The 16,189-nt window shown below is 44.5% G+C and overlaps 1 long non-coding RNA gene across 2 annotated transcripts; it reads right to left on the reverse strand.

Moving 5' to 3' along the window:
* Nucleotides 1–334: 334 nt before the first annotated feature.
* Nucleotides 335–14,412, reverse strand: LOC112403229 (uncharacterized). Of its 2 annotated transcripts, XR_003003869.1 has the most exons (5): nucleotides 14,153–14,412; nucleotides 10,429–10,516; nucleotides 8,256–8,314; nucleotides 5,890–6,046; nucleotides 335–1,538 (listed from the first exon to the last, which is right to left on the reverse strand). It is a non-coding gene; the product is annotated as an uncharacterized LOC112403229 (long non-coding RNA). The 2 variants fall into 2 exon arrangements; XR_003003870.1 differs by lacking the exon at nucleotides 5,890–6,046.
* Between the last annotated feature and the right edge of the window lie 1,777 nt (nucleotides 14,413–16,189).

The raw sequence follows: 16,189 nt of genomic DNA on the forward strand, positions 1-16,189 counted from the left end.
CTACACAAAGCCGACTGATTCATAAGGCCAAAGAAGAAACATGGAGCAGGCTAACGCCCCATAGCAAATAGTGAGTTCAGCTCCTGGATGGCCAGTTCATCCATTTCATGTTGTCTAGTAAGATTATGCCTATATATTTCAGATTACTTTTTAACTTACTTTAAAATAATTTTAGATTTACATAAACGTTGCAAAAGTAGTCCTCAGAGTTCAGATATACCCTTTACCCAGCTCCCCCTAATGTTAACACCTTGTATAATCTTAGTAAAATGATCAAAACCAAAAAAAAATCACATCAGTACAATGCTATTAACTAAACTACAGAACTTACGTGAATTTCGCCAGGCTTCTTGCACTAGTGTCCCTTTCCTGTTCTAGGATACAATCCAGGTCCTGGATTATAATTGCTGTTGTGTCTCTTTGGTCTCTTCCAGTCTGTGACAGTCCTTTAGTCTTTCATTGTTTTTCAACATCTTGTCACTCTGGGTGAGTACCAGTTGTCCTACTGAATGTCTCTCAGTTATTTCAGATCATTTTAGAGAAGTCCAAATCTCATGGTTCCATGAAGTGAGCCCCCATTTTGCATCTCGGTCAGGCTCATATGTTTACCACCCAGTTACACTTCAGTAGTACCTGGGTTCTTTTCACTTATGACCATGCCATAGACGAATGAAGACAGATTTGTCATCACTCATTGGCCAAAATTAGACTCACTATTCTTCAGGTGTCTTTGGAGAATCGCCTTGCGATGTGTCATGAGTAATAAGAAACACCGTCAGGATATACGACATGAGCCTGATTAATTTGTTAATCATGAGTCTGTGTTGTTATCTTGCCTGGTTTAATTACGACGGAATACTGTGGTGAAGCTGAACAAATGGGCACAGCGGTACAGTCAAAAGCCACGAAGAGATATGTGTGTTACGTGAAAAGCTCTGGAAGTACAAACTGTAAGAGGGCCAGGCAACGTTAACTCCAGCCAATTAGATCCGAAAGCACCAGAACCTTCAAGTTCTGTGGGATGTTGGACATGATGAATGGCAATAAACACTCCATACCCCACCCAGTCCTTTGGTACACCATGTTCCCATCATAAAATACGGTGCCCATCATAAAACAGAGGATGCGTGCCTGTGGAAGGCAGCTGGGAAGAGGCCTGCCTAGAAAGTGATCTTGGACAAATCTCTAGTGTCTCTGAAATATCAGCAGTTGGGGCAGAGGGGGGAGGAAAAAATGAGAGAACGTAAAGGAAAAGGTGTTGGATACCACAAAGAGCTGCAGTTGCAGAGTTACATAAAGCATGATTCGGTAGCATTATCTCAGGCATCAAAATGGTGCTCGTCTGATACAGCCCCCCTCCAACACAAGCCTAAGACTTGACAATCTTGCTGACAGTGACTTGTTGCCCCTGTCCCCAGGCTACTTGCCTTTCCTTCGCTGGGTGTCCAGCCCTTGGGACCATCTTTACTGCAGCACCATTTTCCAGGTCTGTCTTCCTCTTGACACTGGAGTCTTCTTGGAAGCAATGGGCAAGGCTGCTGTTGGGACATAGGGTGATCAATAAAAGTTGGATGAATGAATTAATGAATGATGAAGCAATGGAGAACTGTATCTCATTTGATCCTCTCAATAACCCCGAAAAGCAAACAGGGCAGGTATTATTTCCATCTTAATGAGGAAAGTGAGACTTACGAGTTTAAACCACCTGCCTGAGGTTGCAGGAGTTAAGTGATTTCCACAGTGCTAGGACCAGAGAAAATAAAGCAAAGGACCTGAATTCAATGCCAGATTTGACCTATGCCCTATGCTAAGCCAAGAGAGCAAACTCCAATGGATTTAGAGGTCTGGCAAGTCATTTAATGTGCACAGAGGATGTCAGGCCATACAAGCGGTAGGGACAGTGGCAAAGTGGAGGGTGTGCCCAGTGTTTGACAAACAAATCACACCTGCAGGTCACGTTCAGCCTGAGGCACCTGCAGATCATGAGCCCTGTGGGCACCTTTTCACCCAGAATCTCTCATTTGACCCTCATCACAACCTGTAAGGTCTGCATTATCATCCCTGTTTTACAGCTGAGGATGCTGGGATGTAGAGATGCTAAGTGCCTGGGTTATCCCCTACTGTGAGTGTCGGAAGGGCCGTCAAGCCTGGGACATTTTCTAGGGGCCCTTGTCACCTGGAGCTACAGAATACCTGACTTTTCTTTTATGGCTGCTGACAATCTGAGGAAGGTCAAAGAGAGAGATTCAGCAAGACTGAGGCTGTGGATGAATGTTATATATTTGGTTTGGCCACGTTTCCAACTTAGCCCCTTTGATTTTTAGAACATTAAGCAGAAAAATATCTTAAAGACTCTCCAGTCCAGTGTTCTGCAAACCACCAGTCGTCTCTCCTTACTGAGTCAGAAAATGGGTTTCTGGGGTCACAGCAGGCAATTAAAATAATAACAGAAAATGATAGGACAGAAAATATCTGGGTCCTTCACTCATGAGTATTGGTGAGCATGTTATTATTTTGTGAAACTTGTAGACACAGAAAAAAAATTAATTGAAATAAATTTTTTAAAAACTCACTTTGGAAATTTACTTCTCCAATCCAAACCCTTCACTCCATGTATCAGGAAACAACGGGAAAGAGACTTGGCCAAGGTCACACAGTCAGTTAATGGCAGGGCTGGGACCGTAGCCCAGATCTCCCAATGCCTAGTTCATGGCTTTTTTCCCTCATCACTGTGCCTGCGCAAGGCATTGTCTGGGAATTCTGGCAATAGGTACCCATCATCAGATAGTGGTGCTTGAACAAACTCACATCTTATAAACAATCACTCTGAGCATGTTTATTTGGTGTTCATGTGCGTGTCCAGCTGTTGGATGTGCTTGCGTTTAAGGAAAACTCTGTGCCTCTTATAACATTTTGGAGCTGGAATGATCACTCTCTCTCTCTTTTTTCTCTTTTTGGCCTTGCCACACGTCTTGTGGGATCCTAGATCCCTGACCAGGGATGGAACCCGGGACCCCTGCAGTGGAAACATGGAGCCCTAACCACTGGACCCCCAGGGAAGTCCCTCTGTCACTCTCTTGAGTACAGGGATGGTGGAAGGTCTGATGTGAGAGCTCAGTGTGTTGCTGTAGCCCCTGAGTGGGCTTCCTTCAGGGCCTTGTGTGGACTCAGGGTTTTAAAGGAGTGCCCAGACCACTTGATCTGTGGAATGAGGAGAAGTCTGAGCAGGAGTCGTTGTGTGGGGTGGTCTGAGGAAAATACTAGGGGCTGGCTCAGAACATGACTGAAGGAGAACTGAGCAGAACTCCCCTCTCTGGAAATTTCTGCAATGGCAGGGGCAGAACATTCTGGAAGATGCAAAATGGAGTAGGGAGGAGAAGACAGGGTCAGAATGTCATTGGTTAAAGGAGAACTCAACTAAGCACCCCCTCCCCTAGGTGCTTCTCTGAAGACAGAAGAATGAGGACAGAACTTTCTGGAAAAGAGCTATTCCACAGAAGGCAGAGCCTAGCAGAGGCTGTTGCTGGATGGAAAGAGACTGATTATCATATATGATCATGAGCTTCAAGGTTCTAAATATGTGGTGGACCAAGTGATTTTATATGTGGATCTTCTTTCTCTCGTCTTTCAAAGCTGAGACTCTTTCAGCTCATTCTAATTTTGAAGCCACATTTTGAGACCAACTTCATTGTGTTATCTTGCTTCCCTTCTGCCTCTCCTTTCTCCCTTTCTATATTTTTAAATATGGACTCTGTATGTCCAGCCCCCAGAGAATAGTTTTCAAGGCTCAGATACTCTTTAAACCAGATAATTATGTGATTTATGGACACCAAATCAAAGAACCTAGTCTTGTGGGGAGGGTGTGGGGGAAATGGAGCCGTAAAGGGGAAGAAGGAACAGGCACTAGAAAAAGGGCAAGGCTGGAGGTTGAGATTCGGCAAAGAAACTGACAAGAAGAGAGCCTAGGGGAAATCATAGGCTCTCGGTCACCGTCAAAATGAACGCCAATGATATTTGGTCCTGGAAGAAGTATTGATGGGGTCTGATCAATATAAATAAATGTTGATCTCAAGGAGGAGGGGAAATTCATCCCCCAGTTATATCCAGTGAGGTTTGTTTCTCAAATAGTTACTGTATTGTCTAATCTATGTAAGTAAATGCTTATCTGAAGCACAAAAACTGCTACCATCAAAATTAATTCCAGTAAAGAGTTTGACAGTATCTCAGAAAGGTAAACATAGAGTTACCATATGACCCAGCCATTCCACCCCTAGGAATATAGCCAAGAGAAATGAAAACAAAGAACCACACAAAAACTCACGCCCGAATAGCACGTAGCAGCATTATTCACAGTAGCCAAGAGGTAGAAATAACCCAAATGTTCATCAATTAATGACTGGCTAACAAAATCTGGTTTATGTCCACAAGACGAAATACTCTTCTGTAACGAAAAGGAATGAAATACCAATATGTGGTACAGCATGGATAAACCATGAAAACATTATCTAAGTGATGGAAGGCAGACACAAAAGGCCACGTACTGTTTGATTTAATTTACACAAAAGATCTAAAATAGGCAAATGGATAGAAACAGAAAACAGATTAGTGGTTGTCAGGGCCTGGGGGTCAGGGGGAAGGTTTAGAAGCTCCAGTGGCAAGAATGAAGGTCAAGTAACCTCAGATTTTAAAATTGAAGGTTGCGGAATATGCAACCATCAGTGAGGAAACTGAAAAGCCTTTGATTCATGCCGAGTGTGTGCTTTAGCTAACTAACTACACAGCACTCTTCTCCGTTAAGTGTGGATTCTCCTCATCCCCCCACCATAAAAGGAAGGAAGGGAAAAAGTGGGCTACCACAGTTGAGGCTTTCCTTTCACGTATACCTTCACGTGACTGATTTTTATTTAGTCCTCTGAGACAATGATTATTTTTTTTCTCTTGAAGCAGAGGACTTGTCATTAGGAAGCCCAAAGCTCCACCTTCTACTTCGGCCTCCACCAGGAGACACTAGTGGGGGCAGACAGGGTTTTGTGAATTCCTTCCCTCTATATAGTAGAGTTGGTGGACACTCCACCTGGGAAGCTGGACAAACACGGTCTGACTCCAGTGGATAGGGTACAGCGTATGGATTGTTCTGTCATTGAAAGAAACCAAACAGTGAGACTGAGTTCATTCAGATCCAGCACCAGGGCTGAGAATTCTAGCAAGACAGACAGGCCTTTAAAAGGAGAAATGGGGCTTCCCTGGTGGCGCAGTGGTTGAGAGTCCACCTGCCGATGCAGGGGACACGGGTTCGTGCCCCGGTCCGGGAAGATCCCACATGCTGTGGAGCGGCTGGGCCCGTGAGCCATGGCCACTGAGCCTGCGCGTCCGGAGCCTGTGCTCCGCAGCGGGAGAGGCCACAACAGTGAGAGGCCCACGTACCGCAAAAAAAAAAAAAAAAGGAGAAATGTAGGTCGTTGGCCAGGGTAAGAGCGGAGCCTGGTCACAGACAGCCTGTCCTCAGTGTGTCTGTGGTTTTCCTTCACCTCCAGCATCACTGTCCCCCCAGCCTCTCCAGGCATGGAGTAGGTGGGGTCTCCTAGCCTGGTGTGTGATTATTTTGTCCCATCTCGTGGCTCAGATGTGTTTTCTTCCTGAGGACCATCCTTTTCTATACCTGTTGGGGATCAGTTTCTTTCCTATTCCTCCACCAGACTCTGCTGGGTCCATGGGACAGGTAGGCCTCCTTGGTCAAAGAGGTGGGGCTGCCAGGTGCCTGAGGGACACATCCCCAGTAGTGCTGGCTGCCCTTGGCTGTGGGAATCGGTTCTATTGACAGATGCACGCCTGTACCAGACTCTGCCGTACCCTCGGGACTGTGTGGGCTAGTGGTCAGGGGCTACTCACCTTCTATGGTGCTCTCCAAATAAGACGGGGTTTTTTTTAAAGATGGTATGGAAGTCCTGTCGCCTTCTGAATGATAACTCCTTCCCACCTCGGGGGTGGGCATTCATCTCAGATCTTGTCCTAGGAAGGGTCTGATGTGCTCATCCTTAATGAATTACTACAGATTTGGGCAATGGGAGGAGAAACAGGCATGAAACACAACAGGTTCAGAGAGGCTCCAGTTCTGTCTCAGTTCACAGAGGCTTCTGAAGCCTTGGCCTCGACACTTAGCACACGTGCGGCACCTAGTCGAATGGTGCCCAGAAGTCTCCCTTGAGCCCCTGGGATTTTCTGCGGACCTTGCTTTAAAAGCTGAGGAAGTGGGAATTCCGTGGCGGTCCAGCGGTTAAGGCTCTGCGCTTCCACTGCAGGGGGCACGGGTTTGATCCCTGGTCAGGGAACCAAGATCCCGCATGCCGCACGGCCAAAAAATAAAAATAACTTTTTAAAATAAAAGCTGGAGAAGCTATCCAGAGGGAGTTAGCTAGGCCCCAGGGCTGGGGGCAGGGGTGGGCACCGTTATGAAAAGATGTCAGCACAGGGAGACATTGGTCAGAGAGTCTCCACCCTGGGTGATCATATGACTCCAGGTGGAGCTAGAGAAAAGGAAGGTCTGACGATAAAAATAAATCCAGTGAGTGAATTTTTAAGTGCTTTGAGGCAGGGCACACGAAGCCTCCAGTCGTTTATAATCGTGATAAGTCGTTTCCTGGACCTTTATGGTCGTCATTTGGTCCTAAAGGCAGATGCTAGGAAGGAGAAGCACATTCGCAGAAGGAGGTCGGTGCGGATCTGGAGGACCCATAGGTGGACAGGAAATTTAGGCACACATTTAAGTAGAAGGACGGGTTGGACAGGGTTTGAGGAAAGGAGCCAGTCAAGATACCGATTTCTAATAAAGGAGAAGCCAAGAGGCAGGAGGCCTCTGGGGAAGGCAGCCCCCTGTTCAGAGGGCTGAGGGTTACAGCTAAGGTCAGGGGAGCAGGCCCTTATTACAAAAATTAAGGCTACTGAACGGGCAGCCGTCAGGGGAAAGATCTAAAATTGTGTAATGCAGGCCAGGTGCTAACAACAAAGAATTATTCAGCATTATAAACTCCAAATTCTTTTCTCTCACCAAAAAAAGGTAATATGGAGGCAGGGGGCAGGCTATCATACAAGCCTTTATTCTCTCATGCCAAGGAATTTGCATTAACTTCACAGAGGAATCATTTCTATCGTATGGTCAGATCCCCGTAAGTAGGTAGCCCACGAGTGTGAAGGTTGCCCAAAGGCAGGTCAGCTGGCCCGACCTAGGGGCTAGTCGTGGCCAGTTATTTAAAGATTGTCAGGGACTTCTCTGGTGGTCCAGTGGGTAAGACTCCGTACTCCCAATGCAGGGGGTCCGGGTTCGATCCCTGGTCGGGGAACTAGGTCCTGCATGCATGCCGCAACTAAAGATTCCACGTGCTTCAACTAAGACTCGGCACAGCCAAAAAAAAAAAAAGATTATCAAACAGCTAGATATTGCTGAGGGAGTCTGTCTGCTCGAGGGACCCACAGGGGCAACACCTTAACTGCTGTTGAAATGGAAGACATTGACAAAACATCCTCCTCAAAACTGTCTACAAAAAGGGAAGATTATATTTAAAATCCCTTTGAGGGGACTTCCCTGGTGGCGCAGTGGTTAAGAATCCGCCTGCCAATGCAGGGGACACGGGTTTGAGCCCTGGTCCGGGAAGATCCCACATGCCGCGGAGCAACTAAGCCCGTGTGTCACAACTACTGAGCCTGCACTCTAGAGCCCTCAAGCCACAACTACCGAAGCCTGTGCGCCTAGAGCCTGTGCTCCACAACAAAGAGAAGCCACTGCAATGAGAAGCCCGCGTACCGCAACGAAGAGTAGCCCCTGCTCGCCGCAACTAGAGAAAGCCCACATGCAGCAACGAAGACCCAATGCAGCCAAAAATAATAAATAAATAAATAAATAAAAAGCCCTTTGAGGGATGATAACATAGGAAGACCTCACATGTTAAGGGGCTCAAGGAAGCCTCTGTGATCTTCTTACTTACCTACCCTAAGAATGCACAGTCTGCCTCGAGGAGGGTGAGTGAGTCAGACCCAGAGGGTGACAGAAAAAAAAGTCTCTGACTTTCAGGACCCATGGGGGATGAACTTGGCTGATCTGATGACCTGTGCTATTGTCCAAACGGAAGAAACAAACCAATAAAATAAAAATGATAACAATGACGATAAAAATAAATAAGGAGGGTGGGAGGAAACTTGTAGCATTGACAGATATGTTTATGGCATAGACTGCGGTGATGGTTTCACTGGTACAACCTTACCTCCGAATTCATCAGGTTGTATCCATTCAATATGCACAGCTCTTGTACGTCGATCAGACCTCAACAAAGTAGATTTTAAAAATAACTGTTAAAAACTAGAGAATAACAGAAGATATCACTTAAAAGTGGGCTGGCCAGACGGCAGCCACTGGTGACACGTGGCTATAGAGCACCTGTAAGTGTAGAATGCATACCGGATCTCAAATAATGTACAACTATCTCATTAGTAACGTTAAGTGTTGATCACATGTGGAAATGATACTATTTTGAAAATGTTGGTTTAAATAAGTATATTATTAAAAATAATTTCACCTTTTCGATGTGATTGCTGGGAAATTAAAAACGACACATATGGCTGGGCTGGCATTTATGGCTCACATTGTATTTCTATCGGGCAGCACTGCATTTGAAGGCCAGCAGAGGCTATGCCACCTCTACCACGATCCGGGCGCAGCCCAGGCTGCAGGCACGCCTCGCCTCTGCTGCTCCCCTGAGGGGCCGTGGCCCTGGCTCCTTGGGACCCCTCGCATGGCTCACTTGGACCTGCAGGGATGTTGACCAGGATGGCTTTGAATCTTGAATTCAGTTTGGAGAAAATGGCTATCGTAACAATTTAGAGACTTTAACAATCTGAATATGGCATATCTTTCCAATTATTTCAGTCTCATCTAATTTAATTTCTCTCAGCAATACAGAGTGCTGTTGATTGTCTTTTGTTAAACAAACATATTACTAGTTATTTTATGTTTCTTGGCATTGCTATAAATGGGTTTTTTTTTAATTTCATTTTCCAATTTTTTCCCGCTAGTCTATAAGCATACATTAGCGTTCCCTATATTAACCTTGGATCCTATGACATTGCTAAACTAAATTCATTTATTAGTTCTAGTAGCTGTACTGAAACAGAGCAGGACCCTATGATCCTTGCCCCCTATGTCCTCCCCCTGACTTCTGTCTGTGGAAAAACTTTAGCCAAAGAATAAGTTTAATCAGAGAAGTGAGAACAGGCAGAAACAAAGGAAAACAGTCAAAGGAGACCAAATAATAATAGTTTAATCATTAAGCATAGTCAAGAACCTTTAGCTCCTCCTTGAGGGCTAGAGATAATATTCTGAGCCACATCCTGTGAGCTGTCTTATAGATACTGAAACCCACACCAGGTGGAAGAAGTTAACTACACGATGACCAGGCTATAGCCGTGACATAAGGTGTCACACTTCCGAGAACTGGCCTCAAAGAAATGGGAACAAACCGACCCTGGAACTGAAGATTAACTGTACCTAAAACAATCAAGATGACGCTGGTCAGACAACCACGTGACCGATTTCAAGATGACTGTCAGAGCTGACTCTGCTGATTCTGCATGTAGCCCCCTCCCTCTGTCTAGAAAAGCTCTAGCCCCCTGATTGTCGGGGTGGGGTGGGGGGGAGAGTCAGCCTTTGGACAGGCATCCACCCTCCCCCCCACCCTGGTTGCCAGCCTCCAAAATAAAGCAAACTTTCCTTTCCACCAACCTGCCCTCTTTATCGGCTTTTAGGGGGCGAGCAGCCAGACCCCACGGTCGGTTCCAGTTTTTGGCGCCAAGCGTGGGGCTAGTGGGGCTACTGCGGCTACTGCAGGCATGATGGCTTCCGTGCTCTTATGACATCTGGCTCCCCTGGGTTTTCCAGAGTAGAGTCATGGCCATGACAACGCACCAGGATGGTTGCGATGAGCCTGTTGCTCGTGGTTAGCTAGTCCCGAGAAGGGGACTTGGGGGATGTTTCTAGCAGCTGCCAAAACCATTTGTTTCGAGGATCCTCCCTGTTTCTCCCTTCCTCGGCACTGGCTGCCAACTTACGCTTTTCCTTGGTGGAACGGCAAGATGCATCTGGACAAGCCGACGAGCTCCAAGACCAGGTAAGTCACCAGTGTGCACCCGGGCCACCTTCCCATTCGTGAGCGCTAAGTGCTATTTGGGCATTCTTGCCAATTGGTTCTGACATCTGTCTCATGTTGAGGACCGTTTGTGAGCACTGCCTGCTATTTGGGCATTTTTGCCAATTGGTTCTGACATCTGTCTACCGTTGAGGACTGTTTGTGAGCACTGAGGGTATTTTGCCAATTGGTTCTGACGTCTGTCTACCATTGAGGACCATTTGTGTTGAGGAAGTGTTTGTTTGGGACTCCTTACCGGTCATGCTCTGAAGAGGATTTGTGACAGATCTGCCTTTTGGTGCGTGAGTGCGTATTCCATCTGTGTGATTGATATCTTCGTTGTCCTGTGTAAAATGGGAAATTCAGGTTCAATCCATTCGGAAACTTTTAGCTATAAAATTATGACTAAAGAAAAAGAAAGATGATTTTTTTTTACCAATGTATGGCAAGAGTATTCTTTAGACTCCTGAGAAAATTGGTTAAGATGAAACTCTTTTGAAATTCCCAAAATGGTTCTTTTTGCATATGCAGTTAGAGAAAGTTAGCTTGATAAAATACTGTTTGCAGAATTCTGACCCTGAGAAAACAAAAATATGCCTAGGAGAACACTTGAAGGTAACTCTTATCATGTCCTTGAAGTACAAAAACGGCCCACTTTGCCTAAGACTTCAGCCTTGGGTTAATTAGTAAAACTTCAAGCCAAGAAAAAGAAAAACAGGGAAAAAAAGAAGCCTTTTAAAATTGAGTGTGTAAATTTGACTATTTGGATTGTTATTCATAAACTGATAAGTTTAATTGCAATGCCTAATTCATGAAATGTAAAAAGACGAAACAATGAGATCTCTGTTTGTCTGGATGTATGTATGTATGTCTCAATATGTGTCTTTGTCTTTGGTTAATTTGTAAAGAGCTCTATTACAAATTGGCTTTAAAAAAAAAGTAAGCCCTTACAAATCAAAGAAATCTAAATTTACCTACTTTTTGTCTTCTTGCAAGACCAAGAAGGAAAGTAAAGATGTTTGGGTTTCTCAAACACACATCTTGTACCACATTAAAGAGAAATTGTGCTATGAAAAAGTACGTTTTTAGAGGTTATGGAATATGTTCTTAAGTTTGCCAATCATAAAATACTGATATAATAAATAGTTCAATTACTTGTTTCTTGGTTTTGTTAAGGTTTTCAAGAGTTAAAAATTGTAATATGTAAATATGATAAGAGAAGCATTTCAGTGTGTAAAGCAAGTAGGATATGTGTTGTAGGCGAAGACAAAGTATAAAGAACGGAGATATTTTTGTTGAGGAAAAATGATGACAATAATTTTGTCCTACTATGGGTTGGATGGGGAAAAAAAGGACAGATTTGTATGGATCCAGAAAGTGATAAAAGGCTTGTGAAAAAGGAACTCTGAGAAAAGAATTTTGTATGTTGTCAGGATTCAGGTTAGACTGAATTTAATTAGGTAGATGAATTTTGTTGTAACAGTAAACTGACACATGACTAAATTTGGTTTTCTCTCTCTGTTAAGAGAAAAGAATTTTCTCTAAACTAATTAGGTAGGATTATTTGGTATGTTAAATTATATGGAAAACATTTGATAACTTTCAGATCATACTGTTGAACTGGGTAAGAAATTCACAAATCAAAATTCTGATGGAAAGCTATTGTTTTGTTTCTAACCATACTTTTGACCCCGATGTTCAGAATGGAAAAAACTGTCTAGTGAGGTTGTCACAGAGTATAACTACTCATGATGTGTATCACTGCTGGCTCTAAGTTTACTGCTTAGAGCACATGTACAATGTTTGTGTGAGAATTGGATATAAATGATAAAATGCATGGTCTATAAAGTGTTTCCCGATTAACATACCTCTGAGCCTGTCCATGATATCTGATTAGTTTTCCCCCAACGTGGACAACTAGGCAAATACATAAACAAAAAGAGGCCTAGCACTGAGGGACATGAGTGGACCCAGAGCAGGCAACTGAGCCACTCTGGCAACGGTGGAAAAATATATTGAGTATCAATACTTTCTATGGAAAGAGTTACAATTAAAAGGGAAAAACGATGGAGGAAATTTTCACATATTGAGGTGTGAGGAAGTCATTCTGGCTTATACATGATTTACTTGGAACTTTAGGCTAACCAAAACAGCCTGTTTATGGCCTATTAAACATACACTATACATCTGCTTTAACCATTAAGAAAAAATACATTCAGAGAATAATACGAAGATGCATTTTGATTATTATCTTCATTGTAAAATGTCTACTAATTTTCAAATGTTTCTCCAGGTACTATGACAAAGTAATCAAGGAGAGAGGTAATGTTCTCATAATACAAAATATTGATGCTAAGCATGGAGCTCGAGATTATTCCCTTTTCTGTGTCCATTCCCCAAATTAGGCAGGGCTACGCCCCACTTCAGCAAGAAGTAGCCAAGAGCAGTCGTCACCCCATTCCCTCAAACAGTTGGGGAAAATCGAAACAGAAATGGAACTAAACCCGAGCCCCTCTGCCAAGTTTCTGACTAACCCTCTACCCAAACCTTCTTCCCCTCTTGCTCCGCACCCATCCCTCCTCAAGACTGAGGAGTACCAAAGAAAAGGGGCTTGAAACGGAGCAGGACCCTATGATTCTTCCCCTTATGTCCTCCCCCTGACTTCTGTCTGTGGAAAAACTTTAGCCAAAGAATAAGTTTAACCAGAGAAGTGAGAACAGGCAGAAACAAAGGAAAACAGTCAAAGGAGACCAAATAATAATAGTTTAATCATTAAGCGTAGTCAAGGACCTTTAGTTCCTTCTCAAGGACTAGAGATAATATTCTGAGCCACATCCTGTGAGCTGCCTTGTAGATACTGAAACACACACCAGGTGGAAGAAGTTAACTACACGATGACCAGGCTATAGCCGTGACATAGGCTGCCACAATTCCGAGAACTGGCCTCAATGAAATGGGAACAAACCGACCCTGGAACTGAAGATTAACTAACTGTACTTAAAACAATCAAGATGACGCCGGTCAGACCACCGATGACCGATTTCAAGATGACGGTCAGCGCTGACTCTGCTGATTCTGCATGTAGCCCCCCCCCCCCCCCACCGTCTAGAAAAGCTCTTGCCCCCTGACTGTCGGCCGGGGGCCGGTGGGGGGAGTCGGCCTTTGGACGGGCGTCCACCCTCCCCCCCAACCCCGGTTGCCAGCCTCCAAAATAAAGCAAACTTTCCTTTCCACCAACTTGGCCTCTTTATCGGCGTTTGAGCGGCAAGCACTTCTGGTTACAGTACTGCAGAGTCCCTGAAATTTTCCACATAAACAATCAGATGATCTACAAACAGGGCCGGTTTCCCTCGTAAAGAAAAACTCAAATAACAAAAATAGTTTAGAAAGAGAAAGGAAAACATTTGAAAATGTACTTCTCAAAGTTCTATAAAAGCGCTGGAAAAAAAAAAAAAGCACTGGAAAACCACAGGTATCTTCTTTTACGTTCTCATTACATTATCTGCTAGTATTCTTTTGGAGGAGTGAGACCGCAGGAAGCCCACCGTTCTGTTTTGTGGCGTCAGGATATTGAACAGAGTTTTCTGGCTTAAGTGGTTGAGGAAGCCAGTCAGAGCTATGGATCCCAGTGGTGGTGGTGTGAAGAAGGGGTCAGTGGAGATGGCTGGTGTCTTAGTAAAAAATACCACAGGCTGGGTGGCTTATAAACAACAGAAATTTGGGGCGGGGCGGGGGATAAATTAGGAGTTTGGGATTAACAGATACAAACCACTATATATAAAATCAACAACAAGGTATAGCACAGGGAACTACATTCAGTATCTTGTAATAAACGATAATGGAAAAGAATCTGAAAAGGAGTATATATGTAGAAAGCAAAATCACTTTGCTGTACACCAGAAACTAACACAACATTGTAAAGCAACTATACTTCAATAAAATAAAATAAACCAAACAAACAACAGAAATTTATTACTCACAGTTCTGGGGGCTCGGCGGTCTAAGTCCAAGGTGCTGGTATATTCTGGGGAGAGCCTGCTTCCTGGTTTCTAGACGGCTGTCTTTTCTCAAGGTCCTCACATGGCAGAAGGGACAAGCTAGGTCTCCGAGGCCTCTTTTATAAGGGCACTAATCCCATTCGTGAGGGCTCTTATGGCCAAATCACCTCCCAAACACCCCACCTCCAAATACCATCATCACCTTGGAGATTAGGATTTCAGCATATGAATTTTATGGGGACACAAACATTCAGACCATAGCAGCTGGCTTCCAGTGAATCAAAGAGCCAGCACTGTCCCTAGAACACCCCAGTTTAGAAGGAAAGCCTTCGTGTATAACTTTAACATATTAAATGAGGTGGAAAATCTGGGCGAGAATCCCGAACGACACAGGCATCCTGAGGCCTCCTCAGCCACAAAACTCAACGTTCCGTCATTCTTGTGCCGGGGCATGTGAGTCACAGGCCCCGGCCTCCCTGGGATCTGTTTCTCAGGCCAAGAAACAGCGGGGGTGGACTGGACATGAACTCCTATTGATGGGTATATGCTCCCTACATTCCAGAAGTACCAAGACCAAGATCCTTCTCTCTGCTTTCAGGCATCCCTGCTAAGCCTTTCTGCGAGTTCCTAGCCTCCTGCACTCAAGTCAGTCCAGCTCGAGGCTGTCCATCTCCCTCTGGCTACATCTTCCACCTCATTTCTGCCATGGCCCACACCCACTGCAGCCTTGATCTTTCTGAAACACTGAGGGTCAGACAGATCCCCCTGTTATATGCTGGCACCTTGGCAGGCTTCAGGCAACTCACTCAACTCTTTTTCCTTTGATCAGAGACTATACATCTTTCCTCTTAGATCACAGAAAGCAGTAGTAGACACAAATGGACTTCACTGTTTTCCTGCCTCTATACAGACTGATGGGACCACATATATTCTACCTTGGACAAGCCTGAAAACAATAATAACAACAGAATATATTTCACTGTCTCTTTGCCTCTCTTTGAAAGTGGAGGATGGATCAACAACAAGGTCTTACTGTATAGCATAGGGAACTATATCCAATATCCTGTGATAAACCATAAAGCAAAAGAATATTTTTAAAAATGTGTATATATACGTATAACTGAATCACTTTGCTGCACGGCAGAAATGAACACAACACCGTAAGTCAACTATACTTCAATTTAAAAATATTGATTAAAAAATGAAATAAAGATTAAAATTGAGGAAATCAAGCAAAAGAGACTAAGACAAAAATATCACACATATAAATAATATCGGAAATGAGAACAAGTGATCTATAAAATGAAAGTGATGAGACATCTATGAACACCTTTTTGCCAATAAATTAAAAAATAGATGAAATTGAAAAAAAAAAAGAAACTGGAGGGGATCCCAGTTTTCACTGAGTCACCATTCCCAACAGAGCCTCCATCCTCTGTGCTATGTGAGCAATTGAGAGGTCTTCTGCCCGTGACTATAGTGTCGCCGCCGCTCTTCCTGTCCCTCCAGTGGCTGGCCTTTCCTCAGGCTCTTATTACCGTGCTGGACCCCTCCAAGCCATGGCCACTCTCACAGGGGCCTCCCTAGTTCCGATCATGGTCATTATCACTCAGAGGGCAAGTGTTTGGTGAAAAATTCCTCAAGAGATGGTTTCTCCCCTTGTGTTGCTGCTACCCCCTCGAAAGAACTCTGGCTTGGGCTCTTCTCAACCCTTGCCAATGGCTGTGGGCCTGTGGCCAAAACATCTGCCAACTCTCAAGAGCCCCTCCCGCTCTCAAGAATGTGGAATAAGGGTCCACTCTCCCTCACGTAACCAAAGAGCCATTTTCCAGAGACATCCGGGTGGTGTAATGGGTTCATTGTCCTACAACCGACTGTGCTCTTCTATCTAACCCTTAGTCAGTCCACTCCAACCCCCAGCTCCCCAGGCCAAGCAACTGTTGCTTTCCTACATACATTTAGAGTCTGAGCGCATTAGGTGGGTGGCTCTCCGGGCTCTTGGACCTTTGTGAGCCTGTC

This window comes from Neophocaena asiaeorientalis, unplaced genomic scaffold (genome assembly GCF_003031525.2).
Source record: "Neophocaena asiaeorientalis asiaeorientalis breed wild unplaced genomic scaffold, Neophocaena_asiaeorientalis_V1.1 scaffold503, whole genome shotgun sequence".
Classification (NCBI taxonomy): domain Eukaryota; kingdom Metazoa; phylum Chordata; class Mammalia; order Artiodactyla; family Phocoenidae; genus Neophocaena; species Neophocaena asiaeorientalis.